This window comes from Amblyomma maculatum, unplaced genomic scaffold, assembly GCF_055883805.1.
Source record: "Amblyomma maculatum isolate TAMU_Amacu unplaced genomic scaffold, ASM5588380v1 scaffold_45, whole genome shotgun sequence".
Classification (NCBI taxonomy): domain Eukaryota; kingdom Metazoa; phylum Arthropoda; class Arachnida; order Ixodida; family Ixodidae; genus Amblyomma; species Amblyomma maculatum.
Genome location: NW_028146770.1, coordinates 231,233 through 242,687, shown reverse-complemented (window position 1 = coordinate 242,687; position 11,455 = coordinate 231,233).

Genomic DNA, 11,455 nt, shown 5'->3' with positions numbered 1-11,455 from the left:
AGGCACTCCACAATCTGCAGCACCAAGGAGGCGGCTAAGGGTAAGAAGCACGCAGTGACAGCGCTTGTTCCTACTGTTATTTTCTTCTTTTTCACTCAAACTACAACACCGCCTTCCCAAGGTAGTTGCTTCAGCAAACGGTCACCAGTGAAGCACCCGAGGGTAAGGCAGAACAACCCTTCAATTGGTGCAGACAAATAAAGTTGTTTTCTTCCCTTTAGGTGGTCTTTATGCCCCACAGAAATGTATGAGCAGGCACTCCACAATCTGCAACACCAAGGAGGCGGCTAAGGGTAAGAAGCACGCAATGACAGCGCTTGTTCCTACGCTTATTTTCTCTTATCCACTCAGGCAACAACAACACCTTCCCAAGGCAGTTCCTTCAGCAAACGGTCACCAGCGAAGCACCCGAGGGTAAGGCACAACAACCCTTCAATTGGTGCAGACAAATAAAGTTGTTTTCATCCCTTTAGGTGGTCTTTATGCCCCACAGAGGAGATGTATGAGCAGACACTCCACAATCTGCAACACCAAGGAGGCGGCTAAGGGTAAGAAGCACGCAATGACAGCGCTTGTTCCTACGGTTATTTTCTTCTTTTTCACTCAGGCAACAACAACGCCTTCCCAAGGTAGTTCCTTCAGCAAACGGTCACCAGTAAAGCACCCGAGGATAAGGCACAAAAACCCTTCAATTGGTGCAGACAAATAAAGTTGTTTTCTTCCCTTTAAGTGGTCTTTACGCCCCACAGGGATGTATGAGCAGGCACTCCACAATCTGCAGCACCAAGGAGGCGGCTAAGGGTAAGAAGCACGCAGTGACAGCGCTTGTTCCTACTGTTATTTTCTTCTTTTTCACTCAAACTACAACACCGCCTTCCCAAGGTAGTTGCTTCAGCAAACGGTCACCAGTGAAGCACCCGAGGGTAAGGCAGAACAACCCTTCAATTGGTGCAGACAAATAAAGTTGTTTTCTTCCCTTTAGGTGGTCTTTATGCCCCACAGAAATGTATGAGCAGGCACTCCACAATCTGCAACACCAAGGAGGCGGCTAAGGGTAAGAAGCACGCAATGACAGCGCTTGTTCCTACGCTTATTTTCTCTTATCCACTCAGGCAACAACAACACCTTCCCAAGGCAGTTCCTTCAGCAAACGGTCACCAGCGAAGCACCCGAGGGTAAGGCACAACAACCCTTCAATTGGTGCAGACAAATAAAGTTGTTTTCATCCCTTTAGGTGGTCTTTATGCCCCACAGAGGAGATGTATGAGCAGACACTCCACAATCTGCAACACCAAGGAGGCGGCTAAGGGTAAGAAGCACGCAATGACAGCGCTTGTTCCTACGGTTATTTTCTTCTTTTTCACTCAGGCAACAACAACGCCTTCCCAAGGTAGTTCCTTCAGCAAACGGTCACCAGTAAAGCACCCGAGGATAAGGCACAAAAACCCTTCAATTGGTGCAGACAAATAAAGTTGTTTTCTTCCCTTTAAGTGGTCTTTACGCCCCACAGGGATGTATGAGCAGGCACTCCACAATCTGCAACACCAAGGAGGCGGCTAAGGGTCAGAAGCAAGCAGTGATAGCGCTTGTTCCTGCGGTGATTTTCTTTTCCACTCAGGCAACAACGCCTTACCAAGATAGTTCCTTCAGCAAATGGCCACCAGTGAAGCACCCGAGGGTAAGGCCCAACAACCCTGACAATTGGTGCAGACAAATAAAGTTGTTTTCATTCCTTTAGGTGGTCTTTACGCCCCACAGACGAGATATATGAGCAGGCACTCCACAATCTGTAACACCAAGGAGGCGGCTAAGGTTTAGAAGCAAGAAGTGATAGCGCTTGTTTCTACAGTTATTTTCTTCTCCACTCAGGCAACAACACCTTCCCAAGATAATTCCTTTAGCAAACGGTCACCAGTGAAGCACCCGAGGGTAAGGCACAACAACACTGACTATTGGTGCAGACAAATAAAGTTGTTTTCTTCCTTTCAGTTGGTCTTTATGCCCCACAGAGGAGATGCATCAGCAGGCACTCCACAAACTACCACACCAAGGAGGCGACTAAGGGTAAGAAGCAAACAGTGATAGCACTTCTTCCTATGGTTCTTTTCTTCTTTTCCACTCATGCAACAACACCTTTTCAAGGTAGTTCCTTCAGAAAACGGTCACCAGTGAAGCACCCGAGGGTAAGGCACAACAACCCTTCAATTGGTGCAGACAAATAAAGTTGTTTTCTTCCCTTTAGGTGGTCTTTACGCCCCACAGAGATGTATGAACAGGCACTCCACAATCTGCAACACCAAGGAGGCGGCTAAGGGTAAGAAGCACGCAATGACAGCATTTATTCCTATGGTTATATTCTCTTATCCACTCAGGCAACAAGAACGCCTTCCCAAGGTAGTTCCTTCAGCAAACGGTCACCAGTAAAGCACCCGAGGGTAAGGCACAAAAACCCTTCAATTGGTGCAGACAAATAAAGTTGTTTTCTTCCCTTTAGGTGGACTTTACGCCCCACTGGGATGTATGAGCAGGAGCTCCACAATCTGCAACACCAAGGAGCGGCTAAGGGTAAGAAGCACGCAATGACAGCTCTTGGTCCTACGGTTATTTTCTTCTTTTCCATTCAGGACACAACACGCCTTCCGAAGGTAGTTCCTCCAGCAAAAGATCACCAGGAAAGCGGCCGAGGGTAAGGCCCAACAACCCTGATAATTGGTGCAGACAAATAAAGTTGTTTTCATCCTTTAGGTGGTCTTTACGCCCCACAGACGAGATATATGAGCAGGCACTCCACAATCTGTAACACCAAGGAGGCGGCTAAGGTTTAGAAGCACGAAGTGATAGCGCTTGTTTTTACAGTTATTTTCTTTTCCACTCAGGCAACAACACCTTCCAAAGATAATTCCTTCCGCAAACGGTCACCAGTGAAGCACCCGAGGGTAAGGCACAACAACCGTGACAATTGGTGCAGACAAATAAAGTTGTTTTCTTCCCTTTAGGTGGTCTTTACGCCCCACAGAGGAGATGTATGAGCAGGCACTCCACAATCTGCAACACCAAGCAGGCGGCCAAGGGTAAGAAGCACGCAATGACAGTGCTTGGTCCTACGGTTATTTTCTTTTTTCCCACTCAGGCAACAACAATGCCTTCCCAAGGTAGTTCCTCCAGCAAAAGGTCACCAGGAAAGCGCCCGAGGGTAAGGCACAACAACCCTTCAATATTTGCAGACAAATAAAGTTGTTTTCTTCCCTTTAGGTGGTCTCTACGCCCCACAGAGGAGATGTGTGAGCAGGCACTCCACAATCTGCAACACCAAGGAGGCGGGCAAGGGTAAGAAGCACGCAATGACAGCGCTTGTTCCTACGGTTATTTTCTCTTATCCACTCAGGCAACAACACCTTCCTAAGGTAGTTCCTTCAGCAAACAGTCACCAGTGAAGCACCCGAGGGTAAGGCAACACAACTCTGACAATTGGTGCAGACAATTAAAGTTGTTTTCTTCCCTTTAGGCGGTCTTTACACCCCACAGAGGAGATGTATGAGCAGGCACTCCAATATCTGCAACACCAAGAAGGCGGCTAAGGGTAAGAAACACGCAGTGACAGTGCTTGCTCCTACGGTTATTTTCGTCTTTTCAACTCAGGCAACAACAACGCCTTCCCAAGGTAGTTCCTTCTGCAGACAGTCACCAGTGAAGCACCCGAGGCTAAGGCACAACAACCCTGACAATTGGTGCAGACAAATAAAGTTGTTTTCTTCACTTTAGGTGGTCTTTACGCCCCACAGAGATGTATGAGCAGGCACTCCACAATCTGCAACACCAAGGAGGCGGCTAAGGGTAAGAAGCACGCAATTACAGCGCTTGTTCCTACGGTTGTTTTCTTCTTTTCCACTCAGGCAACAACAATGCCTTCCTAAGGTAGTTGCTCCAGCAAAAGGTCACCAGGAAAGCGCCCGAGGGTAAGGCACAACAACCCTTCAATTGGTGCAGGCAAATAAAGTTGTTTTCTTCCTTTTGGTGGTCTCTACGCCCCACAGAGATATGAGCAGGCACTCCACAATCTGCAACACCAAGGAGGCGTCTAAGGGTAACAAGCATGCAGTTATAGCACATGTTCCTGCGGTTATTTTCTTTTCCAATCAAGCAACAACGCCTTGCCAAGATAGTTCCTTCAGCAAATGGTCACCAGTGAAGCACCCGAGGGTAAGGTACAACAACCGTGACAATTGGTGCAGACAAATAAAGTTGTTTTCTTCCCTTTAGGTGGTCTTTACGCCCCACAGAGATGTATGAGCAGGCACTCCACAACCTGCAACACCAAGGAGGCGGCTAAGGGTAAGGAGCACGCAATGACAGTACTTGGTCCTACGGTTATTTTCTTCTTTTCCACTCAGGCAACAACAACGCCTTCCCAAGGTAGTTCCTCCAGCAAAAGGTCACCAGGAAAGCGCCCGAGGGTAAGGCACAACAACCCTTCAATTGGTGCAGACAAATAAAGTTGTTTTCTTCCCTTTAGGTGGTCTTTACGCCCCACAGAGGAGACGTATGAGCAGGCACTCCACAATCTGTAACACCAAGGAGGCGGCTAAGGTTTAGAAGCAAGAAGTGATAGCGCTTGTTTCTACAGTTATTTTCTTCTCCACTCAGGCAACAACACCTTCCCAAGATAATTCCTTTAGCAAACGGTCACCAGTGAAGCACCCGAGGGTAAGGCACAACAACACTGACTATTGGTGCAGACAAATAAAGTTGTTTTCTTCCTTTCAGTTGGTCTTTATGCCCCACAGAGGAGATGCATCAGCAGGCACTCCACAAACTACCACACCAAGGAGGCGACTAAGGGTAAGAAGCAAACAGTGATAGCACTTCTTCCTATGGTTCTTTTCTTCTTTTCCACTCATGCAACAACACCTTTTCAAGGTAGTTCCTTCAGAAAACGGTCACCAGTGAAGCACCCGAGGGTAAGGCACAACAACCCTTCAATTGGTGCAGACAAATAAAGTTGTTTTCTTCCCTTTAGGTGGTCTTTACGCCCCACAGAGATGTATGAACAGGCACTCCACAATCTGCAACACCAAGGAGGCGGCTAAGGGTAAGAAGCACGCAATGACAGCATTTATTCCTATGGTTATTTTCTCTTATCCACTCAGGCAACAAGAACGCCTTCCCAAGGTAGTTCCTTCAGCAAACGGTCACCAGTAAAGCACCCGAGGGTAAGGCACAAAAACCCTTCAATTGGTGCAGACAAATAAAGTTGTTTTCTTCCCTTTAGGTGGACTTTACGCCCCACAGGGATGTATGAGCAGGAGCTCCACAATCTGCAACACCAAGGAGCGGCTAAGGGTAAGAAGCACGCAATGACAGCTCTTGGTCCTACGGTTATTTTCTTCTTTTCCATTCAGGACACAACACGCCTTCCGAAGGTAGTTCCTCCAGCAAAAGATCACCAGGAAAGCGGCCGAGGGTAAGGCCCAACAACCCTGATAATTGGTGCAGACAAATAAAGTTGTTTTCATCCTTTAGGTGGTCTTTACGCCCCACAGACGAGATATATGAGCAGGCACTCCACAATCTGTAACACCAAGGAGGCGGCTAAGGTTTAGAAGCACGAAGTGATAGCGCTTGTTTTTACAGTTATTTTCTTTTCCACTCAGGCAACAACACCTTCCAAAGATAATTCCTTCCGCAAACGGTCACCAGTGAAGCACCCGAGGGTAAGGCACAACAACCGTGACAATTGGTGCAGACAAATAAAGTTGTTTTCTTCCCTTTAGGTGGTCTTTACGCCCCACAGAGGAGATGTATGAGCAGGCACTCCACAATCTGCAACACCAAGCAGGCGGCCAAGGGTAAGAAGCACGCAATGACAGTGCTTGGTCCTACGGTTATTTTCTTTTTTCCCACTCAGGCAACAACAATGCCTTCCCAAGGTAGTTCCTCCAGCAAAAGGTCACCAGGAAAGCGCCCGAGGGTAAGGCACAACAACCCTTCAATATTTGCAGACAAATAAAGTTGTTTTCTTCCCTTTAGGTGGTCTCTACGCCGCACAGAGGAGATGTGTGAGCAGGCACTCCACAATCTGCAACACCAAGGAGGCGGGCAAGGGTAAGAAGCACGCAATGACAGCGCTTGTTCCTACGGTTATTTTCTCTTATCCACTCAGGCAACAACACCTTCCTAAGGTAGTTCCTTCAGCAAACAGTCACCAGTGAAGCACCCGAGGGTAAGGCAACACAACTCTGACAATTGGTGCAGACAATTAAAGTTGTTTTCTTCCCTTTAGGCGGTCTTTACACCCCACAGAGGAGATGTATGAGCAGGCACGCCAATATCTGCAACACCAAGAAGGCGGCTAAGGGTAAGAAACACGCAGTGACAGTGCTTGCTCCTACGGTTATTTTCGTCTTTTCAACTCAGGCAACAACAACGCCTTCCCAAGGTAGTTCCTTCTGCAGACAGTCACCAGTGAAGCACCCGAGGCTAAGGCACAACAACCCTGACAATTGGTGCAGACAAATAAAGTTGTTTTCTTCACTTTAGGTGGTCTTTACGCCCCACAGAGATGTATGAGCAGGCACTCCACAATCTGCAACACCAAGGAGGCGGCTAAGGGTAAGAAGCACGCAATTACAGCGCTTGTTCCTACGGTTGTTTTCTTCTTTTCCACTCAGGCAACAACAATGCCTTCCTAAGGTAGTTGCTCCAGCAAAAGGTCACCAGGAAAGCGCCCGAGGGTAAGGCACAACAACCCTTCAATTGGTGCAGGCAAATAAAGTTGTTTTCTTCCTTTTGGTGGTCTCTACGCCCCACAGAGATATGAGCAGGCACTCCACAATCTGCAACACCAAGGAGGCGTCTAAGGGTAACAAGCATGCAGTTATAGCACATGTTCCTGCGGTTATTTTCTTTTCCAATCAAGCAACAACGCCTTGCCAAGATAGTTCCTTCAGCAAATGGTCACCAGTGAAGCACCCGAGGGTAAGGTACAACAACCGTGACAATTGGTGCAGACAAATAAAGTTGTTTTCTTCCCTTTAGGTGTCTTTACGCCCCACAGAGATGTATGAGCAGGCACTCCACAACCTGCAACACCAAGGAGGCGGCTAAGGGTAAGGAGCACGCAATGACAGTACTTGGTCCTACGGTTATTTTCTTCTTTTCCACTCAGGCAACAACAACGCCTTCCCAAGGTAGTTCCTCCAGCAAAAGGTCACCAGGAAAGCGCCCGAGGGTAAGGCACAACAACCCTTCAATTGGTGCAGACAAATAAAGTTGTTTTCTTCCCTTTAGGTGGTCTTTACGCCCCACAGAGGAGACGTATGAGCAGTCATTCCCCAATCTGCAACACCAAGGAGGCGGCTAAGGGTAAGAAGCACGCATTGATAGCGCTTGTTCCTGTGGTTATTTTCTTTTCCACTCAGGCAACAACGCTTTACCAAGATAGTTCCTTCAGCAAATGGTCACCAGTGAAGCACCCGAGGGTAAGGCACAACAAAACTGACAATTGGTGCATACAAATAAAGTTGTTTTCTTCCTTTCAGTTGGCCTTTATGCCCCACAGAGGAGATGCTTCAGCAGGCACTCCACAAACTACCACACCAAGGAGGCGGCTAAGGGTAAGAAGCACGCAGTGACAGCGCTTGTTCCTACGGTTATTTTCTTTTCCACTCAGGGAACGATGCCTTCCCAAACTAGTTCCTTCGGCAAACGGTCACCAGAGCAGCACCCGAGGGTAAGGTACAACAAACCTGACAATTGGTACAGACAAATAAAGTTGTTTTCTTCCCTTTAGGTGGGTTTTACGCCCCACAGAGATGTATGAACAGGCACTCCACAATCTGCAACACCAAGGAGGCGGCTAATGGTAAGAAGCACGCAATGACAGTGCTTGTTCCTACGGTTATTTTCTCTTATCCACTCAGGCAACAAGAACGCCTTCCTAAGGTAGTTCCTTCAGCAAACGGTCACCAGTGAAGCACCCGAGGGTAGGGCACAACAACCCTGACAATTGCTGCAGACAAATAAAGTTGTTTTCTTCACTTTAGGTGGTCTTTACGCCCACAGAGGAGATGTATGAGCAGGCACTCCACAATCTGCAACACCAAGGAGGCGGCTAAGGGTAAGAAACATGCAATGACAGCGCTTGCTCCTACGGTTATTTTCGTCTTTTCCACTCAGGCAACAACAACGCCTTCCCAAGGTAGTTCGTACTGCAGACGGTCACCAGTGAAGCACCCGATGGTAAGGCACAACAACCCTTCAATTGGTGCCGACAAATAAAGTTGTTTTCTTCCCTTTAGGTGGTCTCTACGCCCCACAGAGATGTATGAGCAGGCATTCCACAATCTGCAACACCAAGGAGGCGGCTAAGGGTAAGAAGCACGCAGTGATAGCGCTTGTTCCTGCAGTTATTTTCTTTTCCACTCAGGCAACAATGCCTTACGAAGATAGTTCCTTCAGCAAATGGTCACCAGTGAAGCACCCGAGGGTAAGGCACAACAACACTGACAATTGGTGCAGACAAATAAAGTTGTTTTCTTCCTTTCAGTTGGTCTTTACGCCCCACAGAGGAGATGTATGAGCAGGCACTCCACAATCTGCAGCACCAAGGAGGCGGCTAAGGGTAAGAAGCACGCAGTGACAGCGCTTGTTCCTACTGTTATTTTCTTCTTTTTCACTCAAACTACAACACCGCCTTCCCAAGATAGTTGCTTCAGCAAACGGTCACCAGTGAAGCACCCGAGGGTAAGGCACAACAACCCTTCAATTGGTGCAGACAAATAAAGTTGTTTTCTTCCCTTTAGGTGGTCTTTATGCCCCACAGAGATGTATGAGCAGGCACTCCACAATCTGCAACACCAAGGAGGCGGCTAAGGGTAAGAAGCACGCAATGACAGCGCTTGTTCCTACGCTTATTTTCTCTTATCCACTCAGGCAACAACAACACCTTCCCAAGGCAGTTCCTTCAGCAAACGGTCACCAGCGAAGCACCCGAGGGTAAGGCACAACAACCCTTCAATTGGTGCAGACAAATAAAGTTGTTTTCATCCCTTTAGGTGGTCTTTATGCCCCACAGAGGAGATGTATGAGCAGACACTCCACAATCTGCAACACCAAGGAGGCGGCTAAGGGTAAGAAGCACGCAATGACAGCGCTTGTTCCTACGGTTACTTTCTTCTTTTTCACTCAGGCAACAACAACGCCTTCCCAAGGTAGTTCCTTCAGCAAACGGTCACCAGTAAAGCACCCGAGGATAAGGCACAAAAACCCTTCAATTGGTGCAGACAAATAAAGTTGTTTTCTTCCCTTTAAGTGGTCTTTACGCCCCACAGGGATGTATGAGCAGGCACTCCACAATCTGTAACACCAAGGAGTCGGCTAAGGTTTAGAAGCACGAAGTGATAGCGCTTGTTTCTACAGTTATTTTCTTTTCCACTCAGGCAACAACACCTTCCCAAGATAATTCCTTCAGCAAACGGTCACCAGTGAAGCACCCGAGGGTAAGGCACAACAACACTGACTATTGGTGCAGACAAATAAAGTTGTTTTCGTCCTTTCAGTTGGTCTTTATGCCCCACAGAGGAGATGCATCAGCAGGCACTCCACAAACTACCACACCAAGGAGGCGACTAAGGGTAAGAAGCAAACAGTGATAGCACTTCTTCCTATGGTTCTTTTCTTCTTTTCCACTCATGCAACAACACCTTTTCAAGGTAGTTCCTTCAGAAAACGGTCACCAGTGAAGCACCCGAGGGTAAGGCACAACAACCCTTCAATTGGTGCAGACAAATAAAGTTGTTTTCTTCCCTTTAGGTGGTCTTTACGCCCCACAGAGATGTATGAACAGGCACTCCACAATCTGCAACACCAAGGAGGCGGCTAAGGGTAAGAAGCACGCAATGACAGCACTTATTCCTATTGTTATTTTCTCTTATCCACTCAGGCAACAAGAACGCCTTCCCAAGGTACTTCCTTCAGCTAACAGTCACCAGTAAAGCACCCGAGGGTAAGGCACAAAAACCCTTCAATTGGTGCAGACAAATAAAGTTGTTTTCTTCCCTTTAGGTGGTCTTTACGCCCCACAGGGATGTATGAGCAGGAGCTCCACAATCTGCAACACCAAGGAGCGGCTAAGCGTAAGAAGCACGCAATGACAGATCTTGGTCCTACGGTTATTTTCTTCTTTTCCATTCAGGACACAACACGCCTTCCAAAGGTAGTTCCTCCAGCAAAAGATCACCAGGAAAGCGGCCGAGGGTAAGGCCCAACAACCCTGATAATTGGTGCAGACAAATAAAGTTGTTTTCATTCCTTTAGGTGGTCTTTACGCCCCACAGACGAGATATATGAGCAGGCACTCCACAATCTGTAACACCAAGGAGGCGGCTAAGGTTTAGAAGCACGAAGTGATAGCGCTTGTTTCTACAGTTATTTTCTTTTCCACTCAGGCAACAACACCTGCCAAAGATAATTCCTTCAGCAAACGGTCACCAGTGAAGCACCCGAGGGTAAGGCACAACAACCGTGACAATTGGTGCAGACAAATAAAGTTGTTTTCTTCCCTTTAGGTGGTCTTTACGCCCCACAGAGGAGATGTATGAGCAGGCACTCCACAATCTGCAACACCAAGCAGGCGGCCAAGGGTAAGAAGCACGCAATGACAGTGCTTGGTCCTACGGTTATTTTCTTCTTTCCCACTCAGGCAACAACAATGCCTTGCCAAGGTAGTTCCTCCAGCAAAAGGTCACCAGGAAAGCGCCCGAGGGTAAGGCACAACAACCCTTCAATATGTGCAGACAAATAAAGTTGTTTTCTTCCCTTTAGGTGGTCTTTATGCCCCACATAGGAGATGTATGAGCAGTCACTCCACAATCTGCAACACCAAGGAAGCGGCTAGCGGGAAGAAGCACGCATTGATAGCGCTTGTTGCTGCAGTTATTTTCTTTTCCACTCAGGCAACAATGCCTTACCAAGACAGTTCCTTCAGCAAATGGGCACCAGTGAAGCACCCGAGGGTAAGGCACAACAACACTGACTATTGGTGCAGACAAATAAAGTTGTTTTCTTCCCTTCAGTTGGTCTTTATGCCCCACAGAGGAGATGCATCAGCAGGCACTCCACAAACTACCACACCAAGGAGGCGACTAAGGGTAAGAAGCAAACAGGGATAGCACTTCTTCCTATGGTTCTTTTCTTCTTTTCCACTCATGCAACAACACCTTTTCAAGGTAGTTCCTTCAGAAAACGGTCACCAGTGAAGCACCCGAGGGTAAGGCACAACAACCCTTCAATTGGTGCAGACAAATAAAGTTGTTTTCTTCCCTTTAGGTGTTCTTTACGCCCCACAGAGATGTATGAGCAGGCACTCCACAATCTGCAACACCAAGGAGGCGGCTAAGGGTAAGAAACACGCAATGACAGCGCTTGCTCCTACGGTTATTTTCGTCTTTTCCACTCA